The sequence below is a fragment of the Erpetoichthys calabaricus genome, chromosome 2 (assembly GCF_900747795.2).
Source record: "Erpetoichthys calabaricus chromosome 2, fErpCal1.3, whole genome shotgun sequence".
Taxonomy (NCBI): domain Eukaryota; kingdom Metazoa; phylum Chordata; class Cladistia; order Polypteriformes; family Polypteridae; genus Erpetoichthys; species Erpetoichthys calabaricus.
In genome coordinates, this window is record NC_041395.2 from 174,739,542 (window position 1) to 174,752,753 (window position 13,212).

The 13,212-nt window shown below is 38.3% G+C and overlaps 1 protein-coding gene across 3 annotated transcripts in view; it reads left to right on the forward strand.

Annotated features, from left to right (window-relative positions):
* The window catches only part of LOC114645187 (glypican-5-like), a 331,905-nt gene that overhangs the window by 107,691 nt on the left and 211,002 nt on the right, over positions 1-13,212 (forward strand). The window lies entirely within an intron of this gene.

Genomic DNA, 13,212 nt, shown 5'->3' on the forward strand with positions numbered 1-13,212 from the left:
ATCAGAATTTAAACACAGTCTTCTAGAGTTGTGAGGCAGCAGCAGTAACCACTGCTACAGTTTGCTTTGCCAAAAGAAAAATTAAAAATGTCTGACTTTTGCTGTCCAGCTGGGATGTGACAAAGGCAGGATAAGATTCGTGAATTACACTCTTTTACACTCTTTGAGGAGTTGTGGAAGTTTGCCAGGTCTGCCTACACCTGTTTTGTGTGCTTCTTGTAGTGTATTCTGGCTGATCTTGTGGGAGGTGCTGTGAGTGTTGAGGGCTCTGGGGCCATTGCTGCATACCACTCTGTCCCGGTATTGGAGGAATGAAAGCTGCATCTACATTCTTGGCATGAAGTCCATTTAAGGTGGACATAATGGTTCTGCCAAGAATGTGTCTTGTCTCCCCTCCTCTTTGTGATTTTCATAGACAGGAGGTTTAGAGATTAACTTATGCGGAGGCCTCAGTGCTGCATCTCTGTAGTTTGCAGATGGTTTTACCTTATTGGCTGTACTCCTGATGTCTGGCGTGTATCAGAAGAGATTTTAGCCAAATTTGATCTGGTAGTTTTGAAGTGGAGCACTTCATCACAAAAGGCTTTGCTTTACAGGACACATTTTCTTTGTTAGTGATATCAGTATTAAGGTCAATTAATCAGTCAGTCCTCCCCAGCCTCCCCAACTCTTGGAGCCCCCCAAGCCAGGCCCCCATATGAAACTAAATTAAATATTAGGATGTCAAAATAAAGCACATGAAGATTAAGTTGAAGAACCTTGATGAGGGGATGATAGAACCAAAAGAAGCAGCCAATATTGTAATCAATGAAACCAAGAGAATGGGTAGAAAATGAATCAACAAAACCATTCATAGGCAAACAAATCACAAGCAAAAGTTCAATCATCACCTTCTTTTGCTTACCCCAATAGCTCTAAAGAAAGACAATAATTTTGAAGAGAATCTGATACTCTGGTACAGTACATACTGCTGGTCGCTGCCATCTATCTAGGTGAAGCGTGAGTACAAGGCTTGTCACAAGATCTTCATGTCATGTGATCTGCAAAAGACAATGTAACTGTAGAGAACAGGAGAGGCAAAAAAAGACACATACAACATTCATAAAAAAGACAAAACTGAAAATGGCATTGCCAAGATAAAATTAAAATACATATAGTAAAAGTAAACATAAGAATATTTCAAAAATAGAGAGAACAGGTACATCCACAGCACATATTAATAACATTGGATTGAAAAGAAATGGATACAAGAAGTAAATGAGACCTTGGGACATCTTGGCTATTTGCTAAACAAAGAAGCTTAAAGAACTAACTGGACTCTACTCATTTGTCAAATTTCTTATAGGTACAAATAGAAAAAACTATATTTGTCCCAAGAATGAAATATGGATTTTTTATAAGGACTCAATAAATAAATAAATACTTTCATATAAACAAAAACATTGTAACAGGAAAATACACATAAGAATTACTAAAAAGTAAGAAAACTTCTAACTTGGCTATCATGGTCACAGTGAGGCATTATGCAGACGTATTACTGTTGGTATAAAGGAGCCCCTGTAGTGTTTCTTGACACATTTCTGCTGAATAATTCATTGGCTGAAAGTCATCAGTGTTGGTGTGTCAGAAAGAGAATGTGCAGCATTGTTCATAATGGCACTAAGTTTTATTTTCATTCTCACTTCCACTGTTTTGTTGAGTAGGATGAGAGTGCATCACATAACTAAGACTGTTGTATTCATATAAACTATTTCTCTAATAACCAGTCTTCATTTTTAGAGTGCCTTTCATAATTACCACATTCACAAAGTGCATTTTATAAAGCAATCAGTTTACCATATATAGCCTCTTTTCTAGACAGCACTTTTAAAAACAGTTTTTAAGCTGCTACGTCATCCTGGGATCCGTTTCGGTCTCTGTGCTTTGACATGACCTTATGTAAACCATTTTACGTGTCAGTTCTGAAGCTATCATACATAAATATAAATTAGTCAACCCAATATTGCATTGTACAGCCCAAACACAGCACTCTGGGGTGGAGTTCATTATAAAATGTGCTCTTGAAGGTGAGTCTGATGCATTATTTTTGGAAAACATCCCCTAGAGAGCCGAGATGTGTTGCTGGTAGGGGAATTTGAGTACGAATTTTACTGTACTCTGTCCATGTTGTTTTGTTGCATTAGGGTCCTAGGGTGACTATATTTTCCCTTTTGTGTTCTTTATTATGTAGATCTTAACAAAATGTCTCCAACCCCATACTCCTACCACACTGCTGGCACTGTATTTCAGGACTTACTCCATTTTATTTCTGTAACTCTAGGCAACTAGGCAGAGTAAAAGAACAGGCAGAAGAAAGAGTTACACATTTAATTATGTATTAGAGATAATATGTCTAAAATATCATCAGAGTTAAAATGTAAGTGTTGATAAAAGAATATTAATTCAACCTGGATAATAATCAGTTCATCTTTCTTAAACAACCATGTGTCCCAGTCTTGGTCTTTGCTCCTTTACAGCTTTTGAATATGGTCCGCAAGAGTAGTGATTTTCCCCTTCTCCATGGGTGGAAAAGTGTCAGAGAGAGGCAGTTTGAATGTTTATCTTCTTTCATGTGCTGCTATGGACCAATGGGGAGTTGTGGTACAAAGCAAACAATCCTAATCAGCCCTTTCATACCAGTTCTTGTTTCAGCATTTTCTCCCATTTCAAAGGAATGCACAAATGTAAAAAACAAACAGGATAATCATAAACTGGCCCAGGTGCTTTTCTTATCAATGAGACTCTGGTCAATTTTCTCCCCTACAAAAAGTCTGATCTGTTCTTTTAAGTAGTAAATGACAATGAGCAAGAACTGGCCTGTACAGGTTCCTTATATTTTAAAGTTAGACATTAATAAAAGAACATAATAAACCTATAGGCTTAATATTATTCTTCACTGCACATGTGACACTACTACTGCACCTATTCAAGGAGTTTGTGCTGTGCAGCTAACTAGCATCTCGTAAATCAATTACTAAATCAAAATGTAGCTTTTCCATCCGGCCACCTGCATTAGCACTTTGAATTACACTTTAGTGATGTTAAATTCTTGGTTCAAAAAGTCCTTCTTTACACCCTGTTTTACTAAGTTCCTGAATTCTGCAGTCTCAAATCTGCCACGCGCCCACATTCCGGGAAATATCATATTACCCTGTGACATTTAAAAGTGACCTGGGGACCATTAAACATATTATAGCAGTGCCATACCACAGAGCAGCGTAGTTCATCCTAATCCACATCAGAGATCATTGCACATTACCTCTGCATTTCACTGGGAGACTCGGTTATGTGGCGTGTCATTGGGTTACATCATCATGCAGCTGTGGCGTTTTCTCACTGCCAAATCGTTGCATTGAAACACTGCTGCTTGTTGTGTGGTGGAGCACTTCATCACAGCTGCGTGTGTGCTGATGACAGATATCGGCCTTTCTTATGTGCACGTGGGGCAACAAGCTTGTAAGCAAATGCCACCCATGTAGTGACAGAATTCTGTGGCACTACTTACTCTGCTTTGTTCTGTAGGTATAATCAAAAACATTTTTGCATTTTAAAATTTGAATTCAATTTGTTATTGCCTAACTAGTAGATAAACTGCGACCTCCGAACTGAAGCAGCTTATGTTCAACTCTTGGCCCAGGCACCATCAGTGTAGGTTTTTCAAAGCCTCCCCTTGCTCTCAAAGGTTTTCGTCATGTATATTGGTTTCCTGCCATATCCTAATGACGTTCATGCTAGTTTAATTATCAGCTCTAGATTTACAGGCACCTCATCAAATGTTGTGAGTGTGGGTGTGGGCCAGGCGTGTTTTTTTTTTTTTTTGTCTAGCTTCAGGTTCCTAGTCATGCTGTAATGAAGTTTAGAAATTAAATGGATGGTGGTGTTACTTTTTGCTGATTTATCTGTCATTCTATCCACCTTTTTATCTTGCCAAATACAATTTATAGGGTCAAAAGAAACTAGAGGCCATCCCAGCAGTATCAGGAACCAAGCCTGGACAGAGCATGCTAACTCACACACATCAAGGCCAGTTTATGTAGTCTAAATAGAGACTCTTGGAAATGCTACATAGAGTTGTCTATGAGGAAAAAAAAGCTGTCAAATAGGAAAAAAAAATTAGGCCTTGTTGAATGTTTGTCTGTGAGCTTTATGAATGGGAAATTGCCTTCTTTTAATTTCATTGTTTGGTCCTCTGTAGACAAATCCATGCAAGGTGCCATTAAATATTCCTTTATTGCAGTTACGTTTCCCAAGAAGCATGACAATTGTTCCTTTTTTTGAGACTAAGCTTGTGAGCTGGCAGTCCTGAAGGTGTCAGAAGAGTTAATGAATTCAGCAGGGAAGTTCAGTTGGTCATTTTCATCTTCAGAAGTACATCTTTTCTTCGCCTGTCATCAGTTCACATATGATGCGCGTATTATTGTCAAAGCATTTATTTTTCTTAGGGCCAAGGATGACATTCCTTTTTATTTCGTATGTACTAATTCAGGGTTAACTGATAACCAATAAGTGGTCTTAATTAAATGAAATTAAAATATTTTCTCTTTATCTTCAGTTTAATCTACCCAACATGTATATCTTTAGGACATGTTACAAAAAAGGAAAACCAATCAGCAAACTCATATAAACTCACAAAGGAGAGTTTTCTAGCTCAACACAGGCAGTGATTGGGCTGAAATGTAAACTTAGTCTGCTGGCGCTGTGAGGCGGTGGCACTTATTATGAAAACGCCTTCCAAAAAGAACTGATGTCTTTGCTGAATGAAGCCATTCAATTGGATTTTTCTTTTTTATTTAGATTAAACTTGTATAAAACGTGTACAGTTGTTTCCCTTTACGGTTGCATATCACTCACAAAGCACATTGACTTGGACTGTCTGTATAGAAACAAATGTAACGAGAATCTAAAACTTGTAGAAAAATAGGAATGGGGAAGATAACAAAAAAAGAAAATTAGCATGTGATGTTAGTGTGGAGAAATACACACAAGCAGTGGTGGTGGCAGACCATGCGTACAGCACATGATGATTTTTATGCAAAGTGGTAACCTGAAACAAAGTGAAGGGACTTACAAAGGAGTGAGGGATTGTGGTCTAGGTGAAGACAATGCCAGTTTTAGGCACACAAGGGACACCTAAAGCAGGCTGTGCTGGTGCCCTTTTGGGTTTATATTTGGATGGGGGAGTTTTGACAATAAAAATAGTTTCTGTTCAGATGATGTCAGGTTCTGATTGTGTCTCTCACATCATTTTCATGTCTTCTATAAATAAAGAAGCTTGAGAGCCAGGGGGTGCTAACTCTTTGAGCTTGCTCTTACAAAACTAAAGAGACAAATCAGTGAATAAGATAAAAGGGGACAATTAGATACTTAGAACGCAAAAAATCTATAAATAGAAAAGAAAGCCAGATTTGCACTGCACAACAAAGTTTTTGCTTCTTGAACACTGTTGGGTGCTGATCACCAATATCACGTAAATAAAGAATAATAATAATAACGTACCGCTTCAGAGAAATCTTTAGTTTTGTCATGATTTTTTCTTATATTTGTATCCAAACATTTTCGCTCCCGTAAGTGACTTATTAACAACGGTTTGTGCAGCCTGGGCATATCCAGGCATGGAATCAGGCCAGGTTGGGAGCTGTTCTGTGGAAGTTGACATCCTGGGCATGCCTGGGAAGGCCTGAATGAGCTTGATGCTGTCTCAGCATGCTATAAAGGTGGCTTGCATACACCGATCCTGCTCATTTGGTTAATATAGATAGTCAGTGTGTATGTATAGTATCAGTATAGTATCTGTAGCAATATAACAGTAAGTAAGCTTGATGCTATAGACGTTTTGGTGTCGGGCGATATGTCTCATCAATGTCGTAACAGCCGCGATACATTCTGCTATATCTGTGGTGAATATACACTTGCGCCATTGGATGCCTGCTTATGTGAAGAAAGATTATCATCTGTAGTTCAGCTGCAAATTTGGTGATCAAGACAAGGAATGGGTGTCTCACATTTGCTGTGTGACATGTGCTGTCAGTCTGAGAGCCTGAATCAGAGGCACTCGAAAGACGATGCCATTTGCTGTTCCGATTATATGGCGAGAACAGAAAGACCATGTGATGGACTGTTACTTCTGTTTGACTAATGTGTCTGGTTTCTCTGCTAAAAACAAGAAGTCAATTGAATATCCTAATCTGCCTTCAGCAATGAGACCCATGCCACATGACGACAGTCTTCCAATTCTGAAACCACCAGAAGATTGGACCTTAGATGAACCAGATGAAAAAACTGCAATGCAGGGTACTGACAGTAACATTGACCCGGATTTTGAACCGTGCTCATCAGGCGATTCACACAATCCGAATTGAACGATTTGGGTCTGTCAAAAGCAAAAGCCGAGCTGCTGGGTTTGAGACTGCAGGAATGGTGTTTGCTGTCACCAGGTACGAAACTTTCTGTGTTTTGTGGCCAATATCATGACGTAACCAAATTTTTTGCACAAGTCGACAGTCTCTGTTTCTGTTGTGACATTGAAGGATTGTTCTCGGCCTTGGGTTGTGATCACAATCTGGAAGAGTGGCGTCTCTTCATTGATTCGTCAATGTTAAGCCTGAAAGCTGTTCTGCTACACAATGGCAACGAGCACACATGAAAGAAACGTATGAGAATATGGAACTGTTGCTGAAGCACGTCCAGTATAGCAGGTACAACTGGAATATCTGTGGAGATCTTAAAGTCGTTGCTCTTTTACTAGGACTGCTGCTCGGCTATACAATGTACTGTTGTTTTATCAGTGAATGGGACAGCCGTGCCAAAGAGTCGCACTATTCTCGACAGAACTGGCCACTCCGTAAAAAGTTAGTTCCAGAACAGAAAAATGTGGCACATGAATTGCTCGTCGACCTGGCAAAGATATTTTTGCCTCCTCTTCACATAAAACTGGGACTCATGAAGAATTTCGTGAAAGCACTGAACAAGGAAGGTGAAAGTTTTCGTTATTTAAGACAGATGTTTCCCAAGAATAACTGTTGGCCCCCAGATCAGACATATTATGAGTGAAAAGCAGTCTGAAGATCTGTTAGTTGGGCCAGATAAAAATGCCTGGAAAGCCTTCAAAGACATTGTTGACAATTTTCTGGGCAATTACAGAGCCCCAAACTACATTCAGCTGGTAGACAAACTTCTCAAAGCATACAAGACAATGAAGTGCAACATGTCACTCAAGATTCATTTCCTCCACTCACACTTGGACTTCTTCCCCACAAATCTCGGTGCTGTCAGTGACGAACATGGTGAAAGGTTTCACCAGGACATTGCTACGACAGAGAAACGATACCAGGGCAACTGAAATCTGTCAATGCTTGCTGACTGCTGTTGGACACTGCAACGTGATGCACCAGACATTGAATACAAAAGAAAATCAGGAGCAAAACACTTTTAATTCTGTTGAATTTAATAGCTTATGTGAAACATAAGCGTGACTAAATATGTTATTGTCAGTAAACATATAAATGTCTGTGTCTCAGATTTCCTACATGATGCATTAAAACCAAAACTATATCTGTGCATACCCAGTAGGTACCTGTCACAGTCAGCAAAAACTTTTCAGGAAGCAAGACTTTTCAAAAAAATTGTTGTGCAGTGAATTGTTAGAGCCAGTGTTGTTTCTGAGTGATTTGTAACATATTTTAAACTTTGTTATGTCATTTTATAGCCTGCCAAATCCAGAGCAGGGTCATGGTGAGGGGGCTGAAGCCTAACCCATCTAGTGTAGGGCTGGGTAAACTTTGTGATGATTTCAAATCTTAAACTTTATGGCTAAGGTTTTGCCATATGGCCTGAGTTGTGCATCCAGCCTTGCATCTGTTTCTCACTTTTCTTATCACCTTCTGAGTCCACTTAACATAAACTTTGGTGTGATGTAATTTTCTGTTGTGTTTGATACCTGATCATAATTGCCACAGAGGACCACTGAAGACTAGAGGCCATTTAGTTACTGCTGTTGACACTGAATTGTTGACATTCATAGGAATAAATAGGAAGAAAGTTTACCAGTTCAAAGATCAGGGGGTCTTGTGGCAGGATTTATGCATCAGGCTCTGCAGGTAGCTGAGCCTGTCTATCTACAATTAGCCTTCTTTCTTTCTTTCTTTCTTTCTTTCTTTCTTTCTTTCTTTCTTTCTTTCTTTCTTTCTTTCTTTCTTTCTTTCTTTCTTTCTTTCTTTCTTTCTTTCTTTCTTTCTTTCTTTCTTTCTTTCTTTGAAGAATCATGGACTGCTTTTTGCACTTGATTTAATCCATTAGTCGATCACTATTTCTTTGCTCATTACATTACTCAGGTGCGCATGCATGCCTTGCTTAGTTGTACTCTTCTTCTTTTTATTTATGTTTTGCTCTCACAAGTTAGTAATGATAGACAGATGCCCATTCCCAGACACTGTAGGTCGGGTTGGGCACATTTAGCTCTAGCAAGCTCATTGATATGCTGAGTTTTAGGTTTCTGTGTTTTAGGAGTGTTTTTAGGGTTGCTAGGTTACATCCTCAGTTCACCATGCCTTCTCATGAGGGTCTCCATTGCTCCTACTCAATTCACACCAGTAACAGAGGTGCTGCTTGGTCTCAGTAAGATAGGTACATGATCTGGAGCTCCTGAATGTTTATACCAACTGATGTCAAAAGCTGGCAGTACTCACAGCAGAATGTCTGAGCCAGTCAGGTTTACATGGGGTCAGTTTAAAATGGTTAACATGAGTGGGAAGGCCTATACCTCAATTTTTGCATGCACCTTTTTCCTGCCTATTTTGCATTCACACCGACAAAATGGTGTAATACATTGATCACAATTAAGAAAAAAGATAAAATAAGCAACAAAAATACTCTAATAATTACACTTTGTATTAAAGGATAATGTACAAAAAACAGCAGACCCTGACTCTACAAACTAATACTTTGAAAACAACATGGATGGATATTCAGTTATTTAAGGATGAGGAGTAGACCTTCATAAAAAAGTTTATTTCTGTCTAATGATAGCAGTTATCACAATAAACAGAGATACAGTTGACAATTAACAATTATACCAAGTGGCCATTGTACCATTAAGCAGTTGTGATCATTTTCTTCATTTTTCATTGCTGAGCTGTGCTTTGCCTTTTGAAATGGTGTACCCAATGAATGACAATGTATCATGGAAGTATTGATTGGAAGATTGGGTCCTTTGAGAAGGACTGGCATCTTATCCAGGATGAGTTCCTGTCTTGCACACAATGCTACTGGGATAGATGGGCCTGTGACCCAGAGCCAGAGTAAATGGGTAGGTATTGGATGGATGGGTGACTGGTTTTGGAGAGTGGCACAGTGGTAAAAGCTTAAAACTGCTGTCTAACAGCTCTAGGGGCCCAGGTTCATGCTGTCAACTTATGCTCGTTCAGCACTTTATCCTACAAAAATAATTCTGCAATCAGTATACACACCCTCCATGCTATCTCAACAGCCTCTGTGTCTTTAGGAACTTTCTCAATTACTTTTTAGATTGAGAAAACTTTAACTATGATCCCATTACAAGTAACTCATTTTTATAGTTCTCATTTATAATTTCAATGAAAAAGTCTGCTTTAAAGTGTCTATTAGAAAAATGTACAATTAAAATCTAACTGTAACTCTGATCCTTAATTATTCCACACTATTTAGTAGAACAGGGGTGAGCAAAGTCATTCCTGGACGGCCGCAGTGGCTGCAGGTTTTTGTTCTAACCCAATTGCTTAATAAGAAGCACTTATTGCTCTAGAAACACTTCTGCTTCATTTTAGTTATCTCCCTCATTAAGATTTTGAACCCTTATTGCTTATTTAAGTCTTAAACAGCTGCATTCTCAGTTTTTAATTGCTCCTTATTAACAATAAGATGCAAATGACAAAAGAAACCAGCAGTTATCCATTTTGTTTGTTACCCTTTACACCTGTGTGTATTCATTGTGCACTATTTGGTTTAATTAAATACTTGGAAGGAAAGAGAAGAGAAAAAACTGAAGGACTGAGAATTACCCATCCATTTTACACTTCAAAGTATTTGGATGATATCCTTAGAATGGAAAAAAATCTAGGATATGAGAATGACTTGACAGAGCAGAGTTAAAGCACTAACAAGCCATGAAATGTAATTATTGACAAGGATTGTTTTCTAATTAAGCAACTGGGTTGGAACAAAAACCCGCGGCCACTGCGGCCCTCCAGGAATGACTTTGCCCACCCCTGTAGTAGAACATTACTGTATGCAGGGAAAAAAGTTATTTCCATTTTGAAAAGAAAAAAAGGTGAGAGAAACATTTCAGCTCATGAGTCCCAAACTATGAGTCCACCAGTTCTATCTATGTCTATCTATCTAGAGGGGGATATCTCATCAAAAACCCTGGCCAGTATCACAGAGGGCAATATAGAATTTTTATTAATAAAAGATTGATTTTCAAAAAAAGATTCTGTTACACAGTGAAGCTCTGAAGAGCACAAGAGGCACAGCAAGAAATGCCGACAAAGGCAAAGCAATCCAAGACAAATAAGCCAAGTCAAATTCAAATCCAGCAAACAAAGTCAAAAAACAAAGCACAGGTCAAAAAATACAGAAACTCGCTAAAAGCAGAGAAAATCAAAAGTCAAGAAACTCACCACTCCCAAGCTCATTGAAATGGACCACAAGTAAGTATGGGTTTTCTCTGCCTTTACAGGGCTGAGGCCAGTCCCTTGTGCTGATGGGTAGGTGGCCCCACTTCCTGGGGAACCACCAACAAAACACACAGAACATAACACAGGCATAGGAAATGCAGAAAATAATAAAAGTAACATTAACATAAATCAAACAGTCAAAAGTGAACATAAGAGACATAAAACAAGAATTTGAACCCCAGTCAGCGGAGGAACCCAAGCTGAAATACAACATGTGTGTGCTGAGATATTGTGTCTCTTACCTTCTTTACTCTTCATTATGGGAATAACCTTTATTAAATTTTATTCTCTTACTCCATTACTAAACACTCATCTTCTTAAATTCACTTCATTCAGAATACTATCAATTTAGGCATTCCCTCTGCTTCTTCTTCTTATGTTAAAACTAAATCGTGGTTCACAAACCATGTTAAAGCTGCATTACCATCAACAAGTGGACTAGAGTGAGATGCTCTGGCACGAAGAAAAAAAAATGGTCACCAAACACTATGAGTGTCCAAGTAAAATATCTTAAAAATAACCTTAAAAAAACATTCATTTCATGAAATGAAAGACATGCTTATGGAAAACATTAAATTACTTACATGTGTAACAAACATTCTAATAGAAAGATATTAGCCAAAGGATGATTTCTTACAGTGCAACAATATATACAGTACTCTAAAGTATTTAAGTATTGACATAACCAATAAATCCATTGCCGTGTTTCCCAGTGAGAAGTAACGAGTAGTTAAGCATAGTGTGTCTTAGTGTGAGATGCATCATGATGGCATCTTCCCTTTGAGTTTTGACCATTAACAACCCTAACCCAGCTGTTTTATGGTTTAGTGGTGGGGGGTAAAACAAGGAGGAAAAAAGCCCCTGCTTTTTAAACCATATAAAGATGTTCCTCAAGCCTGACAATAACTTGATGATGCTCTATCTCACCAGGCCCTTTAGTGCCTGCTTTATGAAGTGGAAACTCTGTACTCACATCCAATTTTTCAAGAATCTTCCCAGCCAAAACAAACTTCAGCCATTTCATTCCCTTCACCGCTTTTCTAAGCAGGGACTCACAGAAAATAAAAATACAATCTTACGTGTTGCCTACCGTGCCTGATTACCTTCAACATTACATCAATGCTGAAACATGAATGGCCTAATTTAAAGGTTATTAGGACTGAGAATGAATCAGAATGTAGCATTACAGTGTCTTGCCAAACTTCCTCTACCCTACTTTAAAGCTAGAGTAATAGTATCCGTGTCTGTGGTGTTAAACTGAATTAATCATCGAAGAGCTTTTTCATTATCATATTCCAAAAGGCAAGGCATAAAATGCAGCTGCTCCCGTGCATCAATTTGAGGAATCCGTTGATACATCCGTAAAGATAATTCTCAGATAATAATCATATACAATAAAGTCTATGGGCATAAAAGGATAATTTTAATTTTATTATGTTATGTGCAGTAATCTAAAATCAACTGCAGGCAATGCAAAGGGCCATCCATGGCTCTTATTACAGAATTCAGCAGATGGATCTGATATCATTGGGTTTTGTTTGTTCCTGGAGCCAATTCAAGTTGGGCATTCAGGGCAGTTATTTGCATCAAACCAATCAGCTTTAAAGTTAGCCTCTGGTGCCTTAAAGCAAGGCGGTATGGATGTAGGCACATGATTTCACATTCTTTTATAATGCTTTTTAAAAATCTGCTGCCTTCAGGAATTTAAATGATAACAGGTTTTTTGGGAGGACTTTACATGCATTTTCATGAACAACATCTGCATGACTTTTTTGCCACTTTCTGATGTCAAAGGCTAATATTAAGCAGAAAAACTATTTTGGGACCCCCCACCCATCTTTACCACTGTTCTCTGTATGGGTTGAGGACAGGTTGCTTGGAAACCTGGCGCACGTGAACTCTTATCTTCCTTAATGTCAGATAATACTTTGATGCATAGTTTCTCCAAGCCTATGAGACCCGGTCGATTCAACTGGCCCATAATGTTGGTATATTGTATAAAGAACCCAAAATGCTTTGTTTATGATGTTTCCATCAATTCCCTATTATAGCTGTATCATAAATTGTTTTAAACTATAAACATATAGTGGCAATTATGACATTTCTCCTTGCAAAGCTGGGATAGAGGATGATCTCACTGCATCACAATACAGCATTTGAGGCTGTAATGAACTGCCTCCAGACATTTTAAAGTTGATGCTGAAGTTGACCCACAAGCTATATCATCATGCTCAAATGTAGACTTCAGTAAAGTCATAGTATATGAATATTGCACAGGGATTTTCTCATAGCTTTTGACCTTGCTAATAACTTTGTCTATAAGATACTTGCATGTCACCTTGCTGTACATCCATGTACACATAAACATCTACTATTCATTTCTATTTAAGAGACTGGCCATACAGGTTTAGCCTTTTATACTTATCTGTAAAGCATAACTAAAGTTTTAATCCTGGAATGCTTA